Source organism: Carassius auratus, chromosome 29, assembly GCF_003368295.1.
Source record: "Carassius auratus strain Wakin chromosome 29, ASM336829v1, whole genome shotgun sequence".
Classification (NCBI taxonomy): Eukaryota; Metazoa; Chordata; class Actinopteri; order Cypriniformes; family Cyprinidae; genus Carassius; species Carassius auratus.
The window spans coordinates 2,422,408-2,447,076 of record NC_039271.1 but is presented as its reverse complement, the minus strand read 5'-3'; the positions used below and the strand labels follow the sequence as shown (position 1 = coordinate 2,447,076).

Below are 24,669 nucleotides of genomic sequence, written 5' to 3'. Positions count from 1 at the left end.
GGGTCAGAAAGAAACTTTAAAGGAGAGATTAATTGCAGAGGGACTTTGCACTGTGAGTCAGATATGAAAAGTACTCAGAGCAGAATTTGGGATCTCTTTCTTTCTCAATCTCGCTCTCTGTAACAGTGTCTCTCTCACACACATATATTCCATGGCTCTCAGTTCGTTACTTGGTTATGAGTCAGTCAGTCCCATAAGGCATACACAATCGAGCACAAACCCATATGAAAGAAAAATCACAAAGGACGTCTTTATCTCATTTAATTTTCATAGACAGCAAATGGAGGAAATTTTTACTCAAGTTTCCTGCTGTTCAGATTTTTCTCTTGAGAAAAAGACCTTAGTCAGTGTCACTCCAGTTTTAGTATCTCAGATTTGCGAAGACATTAAAGCCTTCAGTTAATTTCAAATTGTATTCTTATTTTAATTTTTAATAAGTTTCAGACATTGCTCATAAAATTCTATCCACATTATTTGTTATAATGAAATTCAAGGAGAAATATCGGAGACAACCTGTGTAAAACACAATGCCGAACCCATTTAGGTCTCCTGATATATAAAATATAAATCATAACAAGCATGTTTTACTTTGGAAACCCTCTCAGGTTTAAAGATCAATGTTTTCCAACAGTAAAGATATCTAGTGTTTTACTCTTGGCTAGAGGTCACATTCTACTAAGAAAAATGACTAAATAAAAATCTTTTCTGAGTCGTTTTGTCATTGTTCCAAGTAGGCTCTAGTGTTTATTTGTTTTGCTGTGAGCTTTTAACTGACGGTCCTTGCTAATGAATGGATTGAACATTTAATTTGTAAAGATGGCATGTGCAGCTTTTTGCAATTTTCATTAGGTATTACCAAAATCACACAAATAGTCCCCCCTCCCCTACAGACACAATCATGTTGCATTTACCATGCGTTGTAATTCATTTGCTTTTTGTTAAAGGATATTTTAATGGAGTGAAGAGGTGAGGAATGGCTGTCCTGATTGGATCTGAAAGGTGCTGAGGGTTGTAGTGATGCTCCACGACTCTCTCAATTTACCACCGCGGACATTAACGGTCTGTCCTACAGAGCTCATCATAATAATGATCAACGATTGCTGATTGTGTTTCTACATTTAAAGCCCCAGCGGCATTAGCTGTTGACTTGTGTCATAAAAGATATCAAGCAAAAAAAAAATTACACACATCAATGCCGAGTGACTGGTCTTCATAGTGATGAATGGATGAATAGTCACCAGGAGAATGGCTCAGTAATGGCCCTCAATCCACATTCAACATGGTCTCATGTTGATCGACTCCCAGGTAGGGCTGCACGATGTGTCGTTTAAAGGGGGGGTGAAATGCTCGTTTTCACTCAATATCCTGTTAATCTTGAGTACCTATAGAGTAGTACTGCATCCTTCATAACTCCAAAAAGTCTTTAGTTTTATTATATTCATAAGAGAAAGATAGTCTGTACCGATTTTTCTTGGAAAAACACGACCGGCTGGAGGCGTGACGTGTGGGCGGAGCTAAAGAATCACGAGCGCCAGTAGGCTTTTGCGTTGAGAGCGTTTGGAAGCTGACATTACCGTGAGGGAAAAACCATCATCCAAAACAAACCATGGCTTACAGTCAGATTCAGCCGTTTATTTATGATCCAGAATCAGATCCCGAGGCTGAAACTGAACGAGAGCAGCAGCAGCAACGACTCGCTCCGAGCGGGGCTCGAACCCGGGTCTCCGGCATGGGGAGGGGACGCACTAACAAGGAGGCAGAGATATTTTAAGCAGTTTTACTCACCGCCTGCGGTTCCAACACACGATCGTGACCCTTTTTCGTTGGGATTGCATCGTCCTTAAGAAATAAACGATACGCAAATCCGTCGTCAAACTGGGCCTTGTTTGTAAAACAAGCATCTTCGAAATGCAGGGAACAAACAAAAACACTTGGACAACTCCGTTGATGCTCTGTAAAAATAAACTCCATCCACTGGTAATCTGTGCAGGGTTGTCTTGCCCTGACAACCAAAAACACACTTCTTTTGTGACTTTTCGCGACGCTCTCGCTCTGATCAGTGAAATGTCTGTGCTCAGCCTCGCTATACAGGAGCGCGCGCTCTTCCGGCAGAAGTGCCCTAGGACCCATATAAGGGAATGCCACTCCATCTAACGTCACACAGAGCCATACTCGAAAAAAACTTTCCGAAACTTGTGACAAACCGGAAGGAGTATTTTGGGAACAAAAATACTCCTTCAAACGTACAACTTAATTTTTGAAACTTTGTCCATGTTTAGCATGGGAATCCAACTCTTTTACAGTGTAAAAAACTCAGTATGCATGAAATAGCATTTCACCCCCCCTTTAAGCATCGATATCGCGATGTACGAATCCACGATAGTCACATCGCAGGATGTGCGATGTAGGCTGTCGTATTTGATCCGTTATTCATTAACTGTACGGGCCAGAGATCGCGTGCGAGAGATAGCGAGAGTGCGAGCGCGCGGCCGGCGACACACTAGATGCGTGGGGCAAGGGTCTCAGCTGCGTGGCGTGTCCATTTTTAATTCGGCTCCTATGTTAACAGGTTAGAGCTTGCAGACTGCCTGCGTGAGACGCGCGTCTCAGAAAACGCGTGCATGCTAGAAATAGAACTGACGCCTATTTTCACGCGAGACACAAGCGTGCTGGAAGCGTTTCCAGGCAAAATAGAATAGGAAAATATGTTTATAAGTCATTTTGTACACAGATACATATTAATTTAAATAATTAAAAATAAATAATTATCGATTTTCAAATATTGCACCTGTCACCGGCCTGAGAGAAAGAGCGCACGCAAGAGAGTGAGAAAGAGAGAGAGCGAGCCCCGGTCGCACGCTCAATGTCTTCAAACAACACGAGCGCTGTCTTGCTCTATCTCCCTCCCGCATATTAATCAACTGACACGATGGTGTCGATATTTAAATCATTTAAGATGAGAATGTAAGTGTGCTCACCCCATTTTTGTTTGTAAGAAAAAATTAGATTTCATATCGCAATATATATCGCAGAAAAATAAAATATCGCAATGTAGTTTTTTCCCAATATCGTGCAGCCCTACTCCCAGATTCCATGTAGGCCTTCTCATAAACTTTCATTATCATGCACAAGTCGTCAGTCTGTAGTATGAGTGAATTTTGGGTTGGAAACGCATACAACAATGAAGCTAGCAGTCCTTAAAGTGTCCACTTAGACTTGAGTCTTAAGTGCCAGGGAATGGCTTTTGTTCATAACCAAGAGTGACACTTTGATAATTACGATTCAGTCTTATGACGCCCCAACAGGAACATTGACAAATTACTTATTCATGCGTCTTGCTCTTGCACACAGGAGTGAGAGTTTTCATACATCTCTGCAATGATGTTGAAGGATGTTTCAGTCAGGAAGCAGTTGCGAGGAATTTGCGCGAGAGCTCTTAGTATTCAGAGGAGACCGTATTGTTCCTCCAGAGAAGAAAAGGGAAGAGGTAGATGGAAAAAGGGAGTTGAAAAGTGCTTGTCACACTGTGCCAAGATGTTGGGTCTCTATAGGCCTCTGGATACCTGGCTACAGTTTGAGACTCTCTTCCTCCCCTCTCTCTCCATCCACACCCTCTAACTCCGGTCCACCGTGCAGGCCCTTGTTGCCATGGTAACCGGCGGAGCGAGAGCCGCAGTGATGGAAGGAGAGCTGTCGGAGGGATTCAGACAGCCTCTGGAATGTGGTCTGACATCAAACACGCCAAACTATCTCTCTCTCTTTCTCTCACCCTGGCTATCATTCACCTTCTGTCTCTGAGTTTATGGTGGAAGAGCTGAAGGTGTGTGCCGTCTGCTTTAAAAACTAAATGTTTCCTTCTTTCTGTTGCTGTGAACGTTCAAACTCTCAGGGTGCTCTCCATCTCTCTGATAGTCAGTTTGCACTCACATTCTTTTGATGGGAGCACAAGAGTGTGCGTTAGCTTGAGTTAAGTCTCAACAGACACTGCATAAAAGGTAGTAAAAAAAAAAAAAAAGAGTAGATGATGCCATTATACTGGTAGCTCTACAAAAGATTATCATGACTAAAAATAAAATGGAGCCAATCACCTTTAAGGGACTTTGGTCTTGAACCTTTCCATTGCAAAGTTGAAATCTTCAGTTTACCTATTTCCCCCCCGTGTAGTGAAGTATAATCTCAGTTCATACGTTTATATCTTATAATTGTGCCTATGAGTAACTCTCTGGCAGCTTTGTTGTGTCTGTGTCGTGAGCTTAGATGGGTCTTTATAAGTGGCTAGGAAAAGAGCTTATTAACACAGTCTATCCAAGAGCCCTGATGAGTGAGTAGTCACCCATTAAACAGTGTTTTAGTCACAGTTATAAAAGATAACACATCTCAGTGTGAGTGTTCATCTCTTCACTGCCCTCTCTTCTCTTTAAATGGAGAACGGTTCATTACTCCCTGCCTCCATCAGCCTGCTAGGAAAAAAGATCACTATCCAAAGGGGAAAAGAGGGAGATTGAGGGGAGTAGAGAAGGGAAATGTAAAACTTGTTCTGTGGGCGGAGTTACTCTGATACTGATTGGTCCACTCAGCTATGTCTTGATCTTTCAGTTTTGTGAATGTGAAAAAAATATATATTTTTAAGGTTAATTGCACACATTATGCCTGATGCTTTAGCCGTGCTGCAAGACTCTGTATGGTTTTTAAAAGTCTCTTGTGCTCATTTATTTCTCATAGGCTGCATTTCTTTGGACAATCATACAGTAAAAACAGCAATATTGTGAAAATATAGATTTACATTATATATATCAGAGGAATATGCACATACTGACCTGCCTTCATGATGTTGATCGGTCACCATCAGAACACGTTTCTGCTTATTTATTGTCCATTTCTGCAGTGTTGTCATCAGAATGAATAGGGAGACCCTGCATGTAGGCCCATGAGTAATAATAGTGCATGTTTACTGTGTGGACAGTAATTAACCCCCTGAGTGAAAGAGATAATTTAAGTGTAATTACAATTCTGCGTAATCAGTTTATTTCTGCACTCCTTTTTGCTGTGCTGAGGCAGCCAAACAAAGCCAAACGTGTTGCTTACTCACTCCTCATTACAAACATATCCAATTAATTACACAAACACTCTCTCTCATCTGACTAGGCTGACAGAGGGATAGGCACATGTACAGACAGACAGGAAGACATGCAGTCCTTCTGTTATGGGGCTGATAAATACAAATAAGCAGATATGTCTTAATCAAAAGCACATGCATGTATGTTTGATGTGGGTGGCATCCACAAGCCCATAGATCTCTGCTGAATCTCATAGAAAAATGGGCATGCAACACACACTGTTGATCACGCATGTACTTTAGATGTTCTCCTAGGACCTGCTGTGTTATCGTCCTCCTCCCTGCTGAACACACAGAAATACATACGTGTACACAGACAGTGCCACACTAGTGTTGCTTTCGTCAACAAAAACAAACCTTTATCAAGTGATGAAAACAAGACGAGATGCAGCATAAATACTGGTCATGTGGCGAAGACCATAATTGAAGTATAATGCAATATTGTTGACGATTAAAAACGAGACTAAATGTGGTTTACAAAAGAAAAACAATGCTAAAATGTCTCTTCATTTTCGTTGACCAAAATGAGACAGAAAAAAATCTTATAATGCTATTTTATCTCGTTTAGTCACTTTATTATTATTATTATTTTGCAGTATTTCTGTTTCTTGTGTCTAACTTCAGGGGCGGACGGGGCTTTTATACTTATCGTGTACGCCATTGTACTATTCTTTGAAATGACAGGAGAGCGATGAGGAGTAATTGTCTTCTAAAACCGTCAGGAATCATCAGTGAGAAGAAGTAATTTGCCAGTATGGCCAGTACAAGTCTTGTGATGAATGAGTTGATGAATTAATCATTAATAAATGTACAAACTTAAAATAATCTTAAACTTTTGGCTGTATTTCCATCAAACACAAGACAACATTAAGCAAATAGTGTATAATTAATATCTAAATGAATTATAATTCTATTTTATACAATAAAAATAAAACATATTTCAAAATTTAAATAAAAAAAAGCGTCAAAAAGCACCTGATGGAGTTTGAACTTTAAACTGCTTCTGTTGCACACAAAAGCCGGCACAGATGTGTTTGTTTTGATGTGGAGCTATGCAGAAAGTAAAAAAAAAAAATATGCTGTGCACTCCGCCACGCAAAATTAGTTCACATGCACTCAAATTGATCTTCAGGCAATACCGCGATGACATCATATTTTCCGTGCTCGTGGATGCATCAAGTGTAAATCAGCCTTTACACAGAGAAAGGGACTGATGGCCGGGCAGGCGGGGTTTGTCGTTGGGAGAAAAATTTGCTGAATTTTTTAATTTATTTAATTTATTGTTTTTATTTAAATGTATGTGTGTGTACTTCTAACATGTTTGGTTTGTAAAATAAATGTTGTAAATTAAAATCTGAGAGTATTCTTGCATCTGTAAGGTAACAATAATATAATAATATAGCCTTGTTTGAAATGGGTTTGGCTAAAATAAAATATTGGTTTCGTCTATACTACTTGGTACTTGTTCTATATTGACTGGATTAAATAGAATGGCATTACTAAAAAGAGACTAAAATACCATTTTCATTGACTGAATGTCATCAGTTTTCGTCGACTAAAACTAGACTAAAACATCATCAGTTTTCGTCGACTAAAACTAGACTAGACTAAAAAGAGTATGAATGTCACACATGGACTAGACACAAACTAAAATTAAAACAGGCCGCCAAAAACAACACTATGCCACACCTTAATGATTTTAATGATCCTTTCAAAATAGGATCAGATCAAATTGAACTGTTGCTTAGCAGTTTAACACTGGGCCTTGGTGCTTGCGTGATAAATTTGAATTCAGGCTTGGCTTATTTTCCTAACCTGCTAACTTTCCATTATTTTCTGTCCTCTACTTTTTTTTAAGTAAAAGTACCAACAAAATGATATGTTAATATGTTGACACACTCGTTTCTCTGCACCTGAACCATACTGTAATTATTTTCCAGTATGTCCCCAATTCCCCCGTGTGTCTGATAATTACCACATATTTGAGTAAATTAAACATGATGTCCTGTGTGGATAATACCCTCTAGAGACCCCCGCACCCCAGTGGCTGTACATCCCAGCAGGATCTGGCCATGACGCAGCTGGCTGGGACATGGCCTGCCGGGGTCATGCGGGAACTGCATTAAGAGCTTTAGCTGCATATGTGCCGTGTGTGTCGAACCGCTCCGCCCAGCTATGTGTAAACTTACCCAGCACAAGCACTCAGCCGTGATGTTACACTGCTTGCAGAAATAATGTAACAAATACCCCTGCATCGTTGAGACTACACTAGCCACACACACTTCCTTTTCTCTTTTTCACCTTTTTTTTTTTAAAGAATAGCCTACCTTTTATTTTCTGTAGGACAATTTCGGTTTGTGATCTGTTGATGTGTTCTGCTGCCCCCTAGCTCAGTTAGCTAACAGCCAACCATCTTAAAGTCTTTTGTTTTTTAAAATTGCATGATATGTGAACCTGTATTAAAGTGGTAAGTAATGATAGCATTATTTTCTCAATGTTCTGTCCAAATAGAAAGGATCCTAATAGGATAATGTTGCCATGGTTACCACCTCAGGCCATTCGACAAGGTAAAATAAGCATTCTGGTTAATTTGTAATCTAACTTTATATGGATAAGTAAACCTTTTTTTGAAAATCCTGCCGAAGCATATGTTATTTAATTCATGTGTAATTAGAAGCATGCATTCAAAACCCCTGTCTTTTCAGTTTGACCTTATATGGTTGGGTTCATAACATAATTAAGTGGGTAACCATCATAGCCATTGGAGGGGGATGCATCCACCAATTTTCAAATGAATGTTTAACCAAAATGGGTTTTTTGGTCATTAACATGTGGTTACATCTTGCACAAAACCCCTAGTAATTTGCACCCTGATCCCTGAATCTCTTTGATTCTCCCTTTCTCTGTTTTCCTCCTCTCCTCTTTCTTCCTCTGCTTTATCCCATCTCAGCCATGCTGTCTGTTCGTCTGTCTGTCTCTCTGGTGGGACAGTTTGCAGTTATCTCATGAATTAATTAAACCCCTAAATCAGTGGCTTGCGCTTTTTTAATTCATCTGCTTGTTATCTACAGCCAACCAATTGTCTTTGGATTTTATTAAAGTGTGTAAATCAGTGCTGAGCTCTCCCACTGCCCAGGTCTTTTGTTTTTCAAACACAAACTCGCTCATCCCTTATCTGGGACAGTGCATGCACCAGTGAAATTCACAATGATAATATCCGACTGGAAGGTGTCGGAGTTGGTGAATATGCTCTCTTATTCAAGTTCAAGTGGTTGAATCTGGTTCAAGTCTGCTCTGGTTTAAAGCTGACTCAACCATGGCAAATCTTTGACTCATCATCTGTGCTCAGACATGCAATATGCAGATTTATAGAGGTGTAAATGTGTCTGTTTCTTCATTCATTCATGGGCTCTGCATCTTCTCAAGTTCAAATGTCACTGACCTGTTCATTTTCTGTAATCAGGCTTCTGCCTAGGGCTCTGTGGTGTATGCCGCAGAGAACCAGTCACACTGCCATTCTCTCTGCCTCAGGGTTTTCAGTCATCTCCAAGTCAGTCTCCTTTACCAGACAATGACCGTGAACACAGGCCCCTGTGCATTCAAATTACTCTCACACCACAAAGAAAAGGCCATAGCCAAGCATCTCTTTGTGAAGGGCTCGTTTTTACCACAAAAAAGTCTAGTATCAGTCCCATTCTGATGCGTGGCAATTGAGGTCAGACAAGGTTATTAGAGGCTTTTGAATGCGATTATCCATGCATTATTTTCTCAGAAATCAAAAGGCTCCAAGACAAGATGGAATCTTTGGAATTCTGATTCTCCATTATTTGCAGAACACTAAACAAGCCTCTTTAACGCCCCTGATGAGTGGTACCTCTGAATGTGCAACAGGAAAGCCTCTTTCAGGCCCTTATTTGAGGATGGAATTTGTCTGTCTGTTGTATTCTGGCTTTTCAAGATAATTTTTTTTTTTGTTGGGGGGATGGGGGGGGTTCTTTGGCATCAGGATTGCTTTGCTTAAAACATCAGATGGACACAAAATGTAAAAAAAAAATCTCTCCACCCTCATCTAGTCCTCCTTTGTTCCATTTAGTTTACTGTGAGGATTATTTTACTGCCTTGTCTTGGAATAAAAGCATGTGGACATCTGTGAGTCACTATTAGTTATGTTTATGGTGAAGTGAACAACCTTTGATTTCATTGCTCTCTTTCGGTGTGAGTCAAATATCAGATCACACTATTCAAACTGTGACTGGTAATTGATATTCCCATGAACAGCCTTTGTTGTAGAGAGTAGTTTATGTGAATGAGTAGTGGGTGTTTCTCATGGTTTTATATAAATATTATTGTTTTTTTTTTTCTTTTAAAACTGATATGGTAAGAATATTCAAATAAAAATGCATAATGTATACATTATAAAATATCATTTTGTCTGCTTTTTAAAACAATCTATTAATATATGCAATTTTAAATTGTCAGTAAATTTATGTTCCTATATTCACTTTCCTACTGTAATAATAAGCAATAAACTTCTGCATATATCACACAGCTCATCTATAATGGTTTCAGAAGGTGTTTTCCATCAGGGGGCATAAATTGTGTTGCACTTCAGGGCCATGCGTCCCATCCACTCATGGTGTCTTCTGGTTCAGAACGCATCAGCTGGAAAGCACAGGGCAACTCTGCTTAATAATTTACCCTGCCATTCCTCTCCTTACCTGCAGTTACACAGTCGACTGACACAGGATAAAGCGCCTCATTAAAATGCTAAAGAGTTTCAGGGGGTTGTCATGGAGCAGGCCTTGTGCGTATGACGCTCAAAATTAAAATAGTAGGTTGAGGATTGATGGCTGGTCTGAAATCAGTTTTGGATTCCCTTATTTTGGTTGATATACAGTACCTGGGAGAGTTTAAAGATCAGGTTTTTGCTGCTGATTAGAGCATAATGCTGCCTATAAGCATAGATTTTCTCATATAAGTCGCTGATGTGTGTGTGTGTGTGTGTGTGTGTGTGTGTGGAGTTGATTACCCCTGAAGGTAAAACAGCATGGGTTGTTCATATGTCGGTAAAGGGAATATATGGTTATTACTAATGAAGTTTAAAGACTGCATGAAATTGCTCAACAAGCTTCATTTTCTGTCATGTGCTTATGTATTTTCTATTGAAACAGGAAGTTTTGGTTTGGACGCATTGAAGGGCTCATCCCATGAGTCATCAATATTTATGGTCTCTTTTCCCTGAAGAGAAAGTCTAGAAATTAAACAGGCAAGTGAATTTTGTCAATGTCAAGGGCTCTGTTAGTATATACAGTAAATGATAAAAGCTAGATTAAAACACTCATGTGCATAAACAGCCTGAGCAGATGACGTGGCATAGGTCCGGTCCAGGTGTTCTGAGCACAGGTGACCTGCGTGTAGAGCAGTTGGGGAGAGACCGAGGTCATGCTCACATCGCCAAGAGGAGACATGAGTGAGAGCCGACCATCTGTCTACCTATAACACTCATATAGCCACTCATTCGGAGCCCAGCTCTCTCTGCTGGCTTCTTCTTTCTGAGCCCCATGTCAAATAGCTTTAATGTGAGTTAGCACTGCAACTTATGCAATATAAAGCTTGACTTTTTGTAGGACTACCTGTAATTCTAAATTTGTTTATTCTACATTTAGCCTTGGCTAATATACAGTGCACAGCCTAAATGAGAATACCCCCTCTAAAACTTAACAAATTCAGCAATTACTCTTTACTTAAAAGACATGTTAGGGTTCTTTGAAGATATAATGTTCCAACAAACCTGCTTGATAAATTACCAAAGAAGAATGCCAAAGGTATTCAGCAATATAAGATTTTCTTATCAAAGTGATACAGTTTTGTTGCATATATGAGTACACCCTCCTGAAAGTTACTAAATGAAACAAAAAAAAAGTGTACAGGTTTAAGGCTATTTTTGATCAACAGGTAAGTATATTGAACCAAAACTTTTGAAGATAAGTAATCTCCTGGCAATTAAAAGTGTTTATAGCCCACTGAATCATACTCAGACTTAATGCTGGCAGCAGTGGGATCACTTGGGAGAGAACTGCCAGGTGACTTATTTCTCAGCATAAAAGAGGACAATGGTACAAGTTATTGTTTTAAGTGTGTAAATATAGCACAAGTTGCACCGACATTCAAAAACAATGGACTTGTTACAAGGCTTGTGAAATAAACATGTCTTCACTTTAAGTTTTCATTTAGTGATTAGTGATTTTTTTTGCTAGATAAAGAGCGGGAGAAATAACATGCAAGTGTCTCAGAGTATGACGCAATGTGCAGAAGTGACATGCATGCTTGTTGTCAACCCTGGAATTACCTACTGTAGCAAGGCAAAATAAACTCAGTTAACCTCTTCCAAGGCCCATATTTACTAAATAGAGACTTCTGGGAATCCATACTCTGGTCTTAAGAGATCAAAACAATCTTTCGATGAATTATTTTAGTGATCATTAAGAAAATCCAGATTTTATATTTATTCAGAGGGGCTGTACTCATTTATGCTGTGCACTGTATGCTGTGTGCCTGTTGGAACAGCTTTTGCTTGTTTCAGTAAATATGTCCAGTAAAATTAAAATGTTTTGTTCAATACCTGTTTTCTTCTCAGCGCTATGCTGCAGATTTTTAAGCAAATGATTATTCTGTACAAACAGTGAAAGTTAAAATCTCTCCAACTAGCCCTTTTGTAAATTTGTGAGATAATTAAACAAAAAAGCTATGCTAACTCTGTTCATTCTGATGCTGTTAATGATATTCCCTACATTTTGGGAGATCTTCCTATGTTGCAAACCCATGTAGTGAATTGACTGGAGAGTGTGTGTGTTCTTGAGAATGTGTGGGTGGGTGGGTGGCTGGGTGTACACAGAGGTCCTAGAGGACACAAAAGCTTTTGGCAGGCTTTGGTAACACCTGCCCATCCGACTGGCAAATTCTGTGCTCTCTCCACAGCTTCTGTCTGTAGGTACAGAGCCACACGGTCTGCCCAAGCCCTGCAGGGTTAACACTGCCTGGGCTTGTCATGCTTATACAGCTTTGTGCGGGAATTCTATTATGGTTTTAGGCCCTACCAGCCATTTGGAGCCGAAGCAGAGAGTCAAGCCTCTGTCCCACACATGCAAGCATGCACACACACGCTATACATAAACATTAGAGATATGTAAGCGAGTGTGGGATGAGCCCTGTGATTATTGATGTTGCCTTCGGGCATTCCAAGGTGGGTTGGTAACACTGCCCTGTATTAAACATACAGTGACATCGAACGCACATAGAAACACACACAGTCCTCTGGGTGTCCAACTTGCCAGCACTAATAGTTACAAACAGCTCCAGGACACCTCTAATAAAATTTGTGCAGCTGTTTGTGAGTTGTCAGCATCTGCTAAAACATGCAGCATGAATTGGTCTGGGTTTTTTTACATTTCTTAAATGCAAATAGTTGTGCAAAAATGTGTCATTTGAGGTAAAACCCTAATTTAACACTTCAGGTTAATATTCAGTGTGCTTAAGATGTGGTTTTTTTTCTTTGTTTTAATTTCAGTTTTAGTATAACATTATAATACCAGGCTTTTTTTTTTTTGCTTTTTAAAAAAAAAAGAAGAAACCAATCTAAGGTTGACCAATCCAATGTATAGTTAACATTTGAGGCTTACATTTTGTATTTGTTTTACTTTTGTTTTTTATTCTGTTCTTTTATTCTATTCTATTTTTTATATGTTCTATTCTTTTCCTTGCTAGTCTAAGTGTTGTTGTTTTTTTTTTTTCTCCGAAGGACATGTACACTGAATCATCAGTTCCGAGGAAATCTTATTATTGTTAATCTTATGTTATATTAGCTTTCATGCATGATGTAATTTTCCATGAATAAGAGCGTGAGAAGTAGAACTGTGTAAGCAACCGGGATTTAGAGTTAAGTTAGTTTGCTAACAGTGCTTTGAAATCTGTTTAGACACAGTTGAAGGAAGGACCGTTAGCTCCTCTTATTCCCAGCTACTTTATATCAGTCGATTTTTCCACTTTCCTCGCACCCCCCACCCCCCACACACACTTTTTTTTAAACAAACAAGTGCACGGGTAAAAAGCTTCCAGGAATGCTGGTAGACAGGAGTGCTTTACAGTAATCTAACCTGAGAAAGATGAAAGCCTGCAGTGTCTCTCTCTCTCTCTCTCTCTCTCTCTCTCTCTCTTTAACACACACACATACTGTACCTGTGATTATATGAGTGGAGTAAAAAGACATGCAGAACTCACTCAAATTATTAGAAACGAACCTTTGCAACATTCTCTTCTGGATTCAGATCGCTGCAGGGGTGAACGGTGGGAATGATTTTATGGGCCCAAGGCTCCAGAGGACAAGGACAATACAAAATGTATGTTATATATGAATTAAAATGTTTAAAATGTTTAAATAATAATTTTAAAATATATTGTAACATTAATGTTATTATTGGATCTGAACCCAAATGTTGAACCAAAGTGCCGCGCAGTCTCTAGCTGCATCCCTGGAGCTTAATGACACAAATCTGAAGTAAAACACAACTTTCTGGAAAGAAAGGAACGGGAGGGAGGACTGGAAATGGACTCCCTACAGTTCCTGTTCCGTTTTCTAATTGAAATCGTATGAAAGGATTTCTTATGGCTGTTGACAGACACAATCTCTGATCCTCTTTAGACTTCCGTCTCTGTGGGGAACAACTCATTCCCGTCTCTCCCAAATTAAAGGTTTACGCTTATAAGAGCTGTCTTTCAGATTATACACACACACCTTTTTCTCTCTGTGTTTATTACAGCGTAGTTTGCCTTGTCACTCAGAGTTACTGTTACACAAAGACAACGCCTGCCAGGTCTCGCTCTTTGCTCTTTGATGTGTCACCATGCAGAAAATGATGAGAGCACACACATGTACACTCACAGATAAACTCACTCACCCACCTACTGTCACAACATGAAAAACAGAGGTTAATGCCACCTGGATGATATTACACCCGAGTCGCAAAAAGGAATAGAAATCAGAAAGCATGTTCTTTATGACTTCTGTTAGTTTCATATACATGCTAGTGTTTTAGTGGCTTGTTGTGGTGTGTGGTTTACATTATGTGTGTGATTGAGAGAGATAGATCTCTCTCTGGGCTCATAGTGACTGCAGATAGCTAGTGACAGAGCACTGCTGTTAAGTGCCAACACTTCTCTCAGGCAACTGAGAATCTGTGTTTCAGAGCTAGGTAACACAGCGTAATACAACCTTCACACCTACAGACAGAGAGAATGAGGGATGGCCTCACAACTAATTAATAAATGCTACATATAGCCTAAGCTATAGCAGAGATTCAGTGGCTGAAGCCATAGGGAAGGTGATCACATGACCATCTGTGCAGCCAGTACTGTACATTTACAAAATTAGATTTAGAAAAATAAATGTTTAATGAATGCTTTCATATTCATTTTGTAGCAAAGATTGTGCTTTTGATGCAGCTTGCATATAACACACTAATTCAGAGCTAATTCAGTCCACGATCAATCTTCAGTAGTCATTTAAAAAGATTAAGCTATACAGTACCGACACAACATAATAAATAATATACAATACAAACCACTTTACTTTCAAGTTTGTATGTGTGTATATATGTGTGTGTGTGTGTGTTTAAACATGAATCTGTTTTGATATAATATGTAAAGTGTTTTGTGTTTATAAAGTTTAATCATTACATAATTAATGCTTTTGATTTGAATTAAACCTGTTAATTTTACATTTGTTTCTATTATCTGTTATTCACTGGAGAGCATTCTCACAAAGGCAGCACATGAAACATGAATTATGATAATTTGATTTATTGCACAAGGACTGGAATGTCAGATTGGTTTTATGTGTGGTCGATGGTCTTCGTTGTGAGGCGACAAACACATTTCGAGATGTGAAAATGTGGTAAGGTGAAAAATGAGACGTATTGCTTATTTTCTCACAGTTTCAGCTCTACACTTTCCTTAAAATTATGTACAGCACACAACTCTGTATAATGACATGGGTATGACACGGGTATTACAAGGAGAAGGTGACTTTTGAGGACATAACCCATGTCCCCATTTTTCAAAATGCTTATAAATCATACAAAATGAGTTTTTTTTTTTTTGAGAAAGTAAAAATGCACAAAGTTTCCGGTTAGGGTTGGTGAAGGGCCATAGAATATACAGTGTGTACAGTATAAAAACCATTATGCCTATGGGATGTCCCCACTTTTCACAAAAACAAACGTGTGTGTGTGTGTGTGTGTGTGTGTGTGTTTTAGCAAGACAAAAATGAGAGAGAGAGAGGCAGACTTCAGGGCTTTAGGGATGGCTCACTGGTAACTGGATCAGCGATCGGGTTCTGGTCTGATGACTGTTTCTCGTCTGGCCTCGACTCTTCATGTATTATTCACACTTTTAAGGACTGTTTTCACTCATCCCTCTTTCATCCTCCTTTTCACCCCTCTCTCTGCTCCCTGAAAGGATAAAGAGTGCTGTCACACTTCTGACTTTGTCTGACATTTTCTATTTCAAAGTCTGTTTCATTCTTACTGATAAACAGACACTTTTCCAATACAAGTTGTCATGTTTTTAATTCTTCCGATTCAGTTCAACAAATTCCTTCTGATTTGTTCAATGAATCTTTTAGGTAAAATGATTGCATCCGTAGATGGTGACTAGTGTATTTTTCTGTATGAATAAATCATGAAATCATTCACTGAATCAATTTGAAACAATAACAACAACATTCAAACAAGTCTTAGTGTACTTTATAATTACTACATTTATGGCTGTATTAATTTTCTAGAGTGGAAGAATTGTAATGCACTTCTCAAGGAAGAGAAATGAACGACAATGGTTCATTATCTTAAAAAAAATCCATAAAAAATCCTTGATTTACCCATTATAGAAACACCACTACTTTAAATACACTCATTCAGGAAAATAAGTGAAGGATTCAATGCCTTGATCATTGCTCAAATACTGTGATGTCATTTCCTGTCCAACTTCTGGCTGACCCCTGTGTGAGCCTGCTAACTTTTAGTTTGTAGTCCAGATCCTCATGTATTAGACAAGCCTGACCATTTGAAGGGATGCTATTATTTGTGCCTGCATTTATCAAACTTTCACATGATGAGAGACACACTCTTTACCTGTCCCGTCTCTTTGCTGTTCTGTCCCATGGTTATGTTAGCTGCTGTGAATGGAGTGACATCATATCTGTTTCAGGTCTGCCGTTGAGAAGCAAATTGAGGGGTCTGCGTGTGAGAGGGGAATCAGACCTATTGTTTTAGCTGTCGGAGCAGCTATCATTTGCTGAAGTGCCGCATGAAGCTCAGACAGGGGAAAGTGTCTGGTGTGTGGATGTGGTATGACTGAGAGACTGACACAGTCTGCAGGAGTATATCAGCATCGCTATTTCAGTTAATCAGCCCACAGGTATCAACTGCGTGCGAATGCATCCTTGAATTATTCCTGAGCTTTTGAAACCGTTCCAGCGAGTATATGACATTGGTAACACATTACACACTTCCATAAGTACAAAGTACAACTTGGCAGCAAGTAAAATAGATACCCTCAAGCTTTGTTTTCTAAATTAAGTTTGTATAACAATAGAAAAAGACAGAAAAAGACCAATTTCTCTTATTATAAAGGGACTATTACTCAGTCAAACAGACAGATTTGAATGCTGTTTACCTGCTGTATAGTAGCAATCTGAACACCCAAACCCGCAGCAGTTCAAACAATGGCCTCTTTTTACTGCCAAAGACCGTAGATCCCTGAGAAAGGAATGTCTCTATGTAACTCTATCAGCATCTGGTCTACCACAGCCTCAGTCTGCCAGACACTACAGACCAAGAAAAAGGGAATTATTGTTACAGGATAGCTTTGTTTGTCACTCTATTGTGTGGGTGCATTTCAGATTGCATTTTGTGAGCTGTTGCTCATGCAAGTCATCCATTACGGCAAAAAGTATTCACACACTGTTCAAAAGCTGGGGGTTAGTATTTTTTTCTTTTTTTTGGGGGAAAGAAATTAATATCTTTAGTCAGCAAGGTTGCATTACATTTATCAAAGGGGAGAGTAAATAAATCTTTCAAGAAGCATTTCAAATAAATGCTGTTCTTTTTGAAATATATAAAATATTGCTAAAATATTACACAATGCAACACTATTGTACTGTATTTCTGATCGAATAAATGTAGACTTTTTGAGCATTAGAGACTTAAAAAATATATATTGACTCCAAACTTTTGAAAGTTAGTGTACAGTTTTTTTTTTTGGTCAGATCTACTATTTCCTTTTTGAGGGATGATCTGCTCTTTCTCCTTTCGTCTCCATGTTTTTCTCTCACTTCAAAGCTAGCAAAATTCTCATCCACCATATGTCTCACAGCCTGTTCCAAAAATTCTCACAGGTGCTCGAGCACACCTTCCCCTCTTTTCCTCACACTCGCTTTCTGTTTTAATGTGCATCATCTTACAGGGCTTATCATTCATGGTGAATGTAGCTTATATATGGAACATAAAAACCATTTGTGCAATATAAACAGTTAATGTTGGTTAATTCACCATATGAAGCCAGTATGAGTCTCCATTCACACTGACAGAGATGGGTGAACGTGTGCAGAGATTTATGATAAATTATTTCAAGGAGATGGACACACAGAAGCTGTCTTTGGGAGTTACTGCATCATGTTGCATCTCATTTGCATAGAGTTAAACTTTTCTCAACTATTTCAAGTCAGTGGACATGGGTGTGAATGAGATAAAGTAGGAAGTCTGCAAATGATTTGTTTTCATTTCCCAGCTGGAAAAATGGGGCTGATGGAAAATAGGTTTGTCTGCCTTCTGCAGGTATTTATCACAGATAAATTACTTCATTTGAAATTTCCAGCAACGCCCCGTCTATCTCTCCACCCTGCAGTGACTATAATTAGGAGCAGTAGTGAGAGAAAGAGCTGTATTAAACAATGAATGGCCGTATTGAAAGCTGAAAGTAATACATGGTGAAAGCAATGATAGTGGAGGGTTTTTAAAGATGTTGTTAGGGACTACGGATTAAAATCATGAAATGTCATTCACAACCCATTTTAATTCTGTAGTGTGCTGCATTTCTGACTGAAATGAAGAACAAGAAAATTAGTGACACTTGATTTGATTGAATGGTGAAAAATGGGTGTTGCATATCACATAATGCAACTGTTTGCCTTCCAAAACACTACTAAAACACACTTCTTGATTGAAAAATCTGCTATTTACTCAATGCCTGTTGGTCAAAAACTTTTTATTTTTTTTTAGAACCCTCACACTTTGAAATTTTGAAACATTCTTTAAAATGTCATCTTTTGTGTTGCACAAAAGAAATTCAGATTAGTTTGGGCTGACTTAAAGGTGAGTAAAAGACGGCTACTTTTATTTTTGAATGTGATATCCCTTTTAGCGGCCTTGGTGATGTCACCTGAAAACATAAACATAAAGCATTGCTGAAGAAACAACGTGTGCGTGTTTTTCTCTCTGGTGGATGTAGAGGAGTCTGAAAGTGTTTGCTGGTCAAGCATCAGCCCTAAGAGCCACAGTGAGATGTCTGCCTCTCAAAATAAAGGTGAAGAGAGAAAAAGATCTAGTGCTTCTCAGAGCAGCCACAGGCCATGAGGCCTCCTCTCAAACTGAATACACAGAATGAAGCCTCTCTGAACAGAGAGAGAGAAAGACTGAAAGAGTTAGAGAAGTAGAAAAGAGAAGAAACAGCATGTGGCCCAGAGGTCACATCTAACCTCAGATTAAACCAGGAACACCCAGTGGGAGAGGATGAGAGAGATGAGTATGGAGAGACAGACAGAGGAATGTGGTGGAAATTGATGCACAAGGCAGGTTTTAAAGGGTTGATGGGAATGAGCAAAGAGATCACAAAATCATGAGGCCAAGCGAGAAATGGAAATGAAATGGAGAGAGCTAAAGAAGAAGGGGTAAAAGAAAGAAGCATGGGTGGTAAAAGCAGAGAGGAATAGGAGAAAGATAGACTGATGAAAGGTCAATCTCACAGACACCCTGGAGAGAGAGTGAGAGGGGCGTCCTGTCTGTCACACGTCCCCTTTACTTGTCTCCACAAACACATGGCCAAAATAACCTCTGCAGGGAAATAGTATGTGCATGAAATACTTATTCCCCAATATAAAAATTTGACATTTTGTTTTTCAGTTTCATATAGTATGTGGCCACAATGTGTATATGTGTCAATAATATACAAAAGTGTTCATAATATAGAAAAGGAAAAATCTTTTCAAAATCACATGGAACAGTTTTGTCATGTGACGTGAGTACATGTGTTTACATCTTCACGGCACATCAATCATGTTTTTTATTTTCATATTAATATATATATACAGTGTTCATAGTTCATAGTGTTCATATATATAATAGTCTTAAGTGACAGTTTATATAATATTTTTTTGATAATACAAATAGATAAATCTGGGTAAATAGTGTTTTATGAATATTGTGAATTTTTGAATATTATTATTTGGCAGTAATATATATTTATACAGTATAAAATGACAAATGGGCATCAGGTCATTAACCCATTTTTAAGGCTTTAAATAGAAAAGTTACTAAAACATGGTGAAGTCAAAAAGTATTATACAAATTCATAAAGTGACGAAGCTTTTGACTGGTAGTGTACATGAAGCATCACAGACTGGATCTCCAATTTTAGGCCCTCCCTTGAGTTTACATGGCAACATCTCCTCTAGTGGAGCTTTTGTAAAGAGGAGAAATTTGATGGACATGCTCACAACATTCCCCAACCAGACTCTCGTGGGTAATATCTCCCTCTTTCTCTCCCTATATGAGAGGTTTTTTAACAGTTAGAGCAGTGTGATCTCCTCTCTTCTCTCTGCAGGACTGCAGAGTAATAGAGGTGACAGAGAAACTTTTAGCCTGCTAATATCCTTTCCACCCTCCCGACAGCCAGCACAAGCCCTGCATATAAAACACACCTTTCTCAAACAGAAAGGGGATATTTTTACATTCTCGACTTTGCTAAAGCAGGAGAAAATATACCAAGATTTCAAAGTTCATGCAAACCACCCAAGAGTTCAACGCAATTACATAAAGGTTAACTACATTACGAGCAAGGAAACAATGGCTTAAATTGTGTCCCTAAATTGTGTATTCATGTACTACAGTGTGATACAGAGCGTTAAATACGAATTAATGTGAAAGTTTTTAAGCCAATTTAGGTTCAGACTATGTTGGTCTTAAGCGAGTGTATTTAAAAGCTTTAAGCTTATTTGGAGCCCTGTTGTTGACGAGTAAAGTTAATTTGGCTGGCGATGACATTGCCGCAATCAGCGTGTCAGAGTAGGTTTGTGCCATGCTGTTAGAGCCCTAGTAATTAAAATCCTGCCGCGGGTACCGATCTGCTGATTGCGAAGAAGAAACCAGAGGGATGACGGATCAGGAAATCTGATTAGGGCTCTCCTCTGCAGGGTTCTGCCTGTGAGCTCCCTGAGACACTGGGGCCTGGCTTTGTACACGCATGCATGCACACGTGTTTTGTGGATCAGAGCTTTTCAACCACCTCAATCTCATAACCCGGCAACCAAAACAAAGCCTTTCTCTCTTGTGAACATGGCAGCTTGCTGGGCGCGTCGTGTGTAGAGCGGAACAGGTCCATGTCTCGTTTACTCGTTAGTGATGGAAATGCCATATTAGAAGGGCCGGTTGCCTGGCTGCAGCGCTACCTGATTATGGAGCCGTCTGATGGTTTGGTGTGCTTTCTGGCCAACACAATATTTTTAGTCTTGGCATTCACGCTTGCTTAAAAAAGTTGTGATTGTTCATCACTGGCACTTTTGCCATTATTTGCAAATTCAATCGATGTCATTTTTGGACCCGATGCACTAAAGGAATTATCCAAGTTAGGTAACGATGCAAACAGACCCTCCAAATTTGCTGGTGGCACTGAAATGCAAAACACTGACCATAAACATTTCAGTAAGCCTTTGTGCAACTATAGATGTTTACTGAGATTTGAACACGCTTTTGTACATCAAGCTGTTCTAGAAATGAAAAATCTCCACTATAGGATTTTTTGCCTCCAAGTGTATATCATGATGTTTTGTATTTTGTTAAATGATATTGAAAAGATCTGGTGACTCGTTGTAATAATTGCGAATGAACATACTGTGGCGCAAGAAAATTTTCATGCTTCAACTGACAGGAAAGTTATATTTTATGCTCTTTAGAAGCAAGTAAACCAAGGTTACAATAAAATGCATTGGAGATTAAATTGTATCAAGGCTATAAAACATATAAAGAACCACACTTGCAAACTAATTGAAAATATGTAGGTATATTCAGTATATATAAAGAAGTGCAATTTTAACTTTCTTAACTTCTACAGCTTATATATATATATATATATATATATATATATATATATATATATATATATATATATATATATATATATATATATATGTATGTATGTTAATGTAAGAAATGTTGATTGAAATGTTTTTTTTCTAGACACTGGAACTTTTCAGATATTTAGTGAATTTGACCTTGAATTTGTTAGCTGCAGTCTAGAGACACTGACCACTGAAATCATAATTTTTTTATTGCTGAATAGTGCTCCCTGTGATGGCAGACAATGGCTTTCAGGACATGATCATCTTTAATTCCTAATTCGAGTTTCTTTGCAAAACCAGTCGCCTTCAGCTAAGTATCGATGTTGCAAAATGGGAATTTGCAGTTTTCATTCAGCATTGATTGACATTAAGAGACTTCCCAGTCCACCCACTCCTGCTGTTTACTGCCGCACACTCCAGCTTAGCCAGTGGAGGCATCGAAAACAAAGCAAACCTTTCATTCCACTTTCCTCGACTATAGCAGGCTGGAACACGTCAAGATCTCCCGGTGCTTTAAAAGTGCTGATGTGTAGGTTCTATCTCAAACTCTCCCAGGGGATTTGGCTCAAAAAAACAGAAAACAACGCCTTGACACAGAGTCACTCATGGTAGCGAGGCCGATCTGCTTACAGTTGTTGACACGTGCGGCTCTATTTTTGTTGTAGTCGGGGTTTAAATGTCACAGATCAATATCTGTGTATCAGAGTAGCTCTTGCTTCTGAAGAAACTCTCGAGGGAACGTCAGCACATTGCTTTAATCGTACTGGCCTTCACCCAAACACTGCCTGGTATCTGGTGTCCCCTGAGCTTTGAGACGGGAAGTGTTTGTACCTCTGCAGCCAATGCCACTTCAAGAGCAGCTGTGTTGAAGTTATTTGTAGTTTTCTTTTGTCACAGCTCTTCAGTGACTCAGTGCCTCTTCTCAGCTTTGTTCTATATCAGTGTCAGCTCGTTCTAAGCCATAATGTATCAGGCAACCAGAAGCATCCCATGTGCTGCGGCAAGCGGACTTCTTCGCGGTGTGAACGGTGTATTCGTGGCACTGCTGTTGCCCTCACAAATGGAGAGTGTGGGCTATCTCTCGCACATTTTGAAGCTAACAGAAGGAACACCTCCCAAGTGACTGCAGCTTGTGGAAGAAACGCTCACTACAAGATCACAAGACTGCTTTTGCCTAGGTTAAATTTAGGGGTTTGTAAAAAGTTCTATCACTCTCTTTTCTCTGTGAAATGCTTTAGTTAACAGAAGGCTTTAGCAAGGACTGCCTTGTGCCAAAAGTAAAGCGTCCTCCTGAGACGAGTGCTTATGTGCTTTTGCAGATTGTTTGAAGTCAGTGGCAATAGCTAGATAGAGAATAAAAAATAAATAAAAAAACTTTAAGTTTGAAAGGGCAGCCATCACTAGTTAAATACAACTGGATTGCAGTGTGGAGGGTTTTATTGAGTGGGAATTTCAAGACGGCTGAGTTATTTGTAATTCGCTTTGAAATGGAATTTTCTTTTTGGCTGTTATGTTTAAATCGATAAATAAATGCACCTGAATGTTTGTAGGCAGCCTGTCGTATAGACTGAAAATAATATATAAAATAAATATGTAAGGTCATCCAGCGTTTCGTATAGGATTACACTGAGAATTGCATTATTTTTTCATGTTTTATTTTAATTTAAAGAGGACTTTGTAAGGTAACTAAAAACCGTAAGATAGGATTAGCAAGAAGATTAAAAGGAAACACATTATGAATATCAATGCTCTTTTAGATTTCAATTTCAAAGATAATGACTTGGAAGTGGTGAAGTGGAGAAGTTCTGCATTCATCAGTCAGTGGAGAGCAAAAGGGTACATTTTCTGTTTTGACGGCGAATCAGGCACCTAAATCAGTTCTTCAGTGCCTGGTTAAACTGAACTGCAGGTGGTTAGAGAATAAGATAAAAGTTTGAGATGCCACGCATAATGGCTTCCAACTGTTTAGTGAATTCAGCCCACAGTTTTTGAGAAACTACTCTATAGCATTAGTCTTAATCTACAGTCATATCACTGGCCTGATAGCAGGTCTGATCCAGTTGTTTTGAGCAGCCAGAGGAAATTGCAGTTTCCATGGATGCTGGATAGAGTCCTGCCCACATTATGAAGCTGCAGATCTCCAGTGGTTACGGCTTCTCTCATCACCTCTCCTTTTGTTTGCTCTTCGCTTAGCTGATCTTAACTAGATTTCGCCTGCTATTCTCTACTATACTGCCCTTTGACAGTGTGATGCTTTAACCTCTGCTCTATATCACAAATGAGCAATACTATGACATTAATCATCCTTTCAATTGTATACTGAATTTAAAAAAAGAATAAGAGATATTGAACCTCAGTGTTTGTAATTTAGCCTTGACTACATTTAATCACGAGTCATTTACTGTGTAACCTCACATGAATGGGTACTGTTGTTACAGTCCATGACCACTAGGAGGGGGGGTGTTTTGAGCCTGTCCATTGGCTGTGCTGTACACCTGAGGTCCCACCGAACACAATTCACAGAGCGGAAATGTGCAGGCTTACTTCTACTCTGAAAATAAAGAGCTCTCCTATTTCTCTATTAGCTCTCTCCTGTTATTTTAATTTATGTTGATATGTATTGCAAACACAAACAGAAAGTGTGACACTGAAGGTTAATTTCTGAACTGTCGAAATGGTGTCAGTCGTGGCTTTGAACTGGAATTAAATCCAAAAGATTGTGTGATACACAGATTAGCATTGTAATCTAATCTGGTTTTAAAGATAACAATACAATCCACTTTATAGAAACTGAAATGAAAGTGAGAAAATGATATTGCATAGGAATTCACAAGTTTATAATCATGAGGGAAAAAAAACTTTAATAAAACCAAATTATTCATACACTGATAACCTGGTGTACAGTACTTGCTGCTTGAATTTAAGGTTGTTGTTAAGGTTTATTAGCATGTTGATTTTGCCATGGTTTTTTTTTCTCCCTCAACCCTATAGCATCTCCTTGCTAATACTAACAGCCATACGTTGAGGCTAATTTGTTTAGCTACAGTTGTGATAATGCCCATCTGCTTCACCTGGTCCCTCCAGTAATCTGTCGGACCACTCCATGTAC

The 24,669-nt window shown here is 38.9% G+C and overlaps 1 pseudogene; it reads left to right on the top strand.

Moving 5' to 3' along the window:
- LOC113047842 (plexin-A4-like) overlaps positions 1–24,669 on the top strand; it is a 184,668-nt pseudogene that overhangs the window by 82,852 nt on the left and 77,147 nt on the right.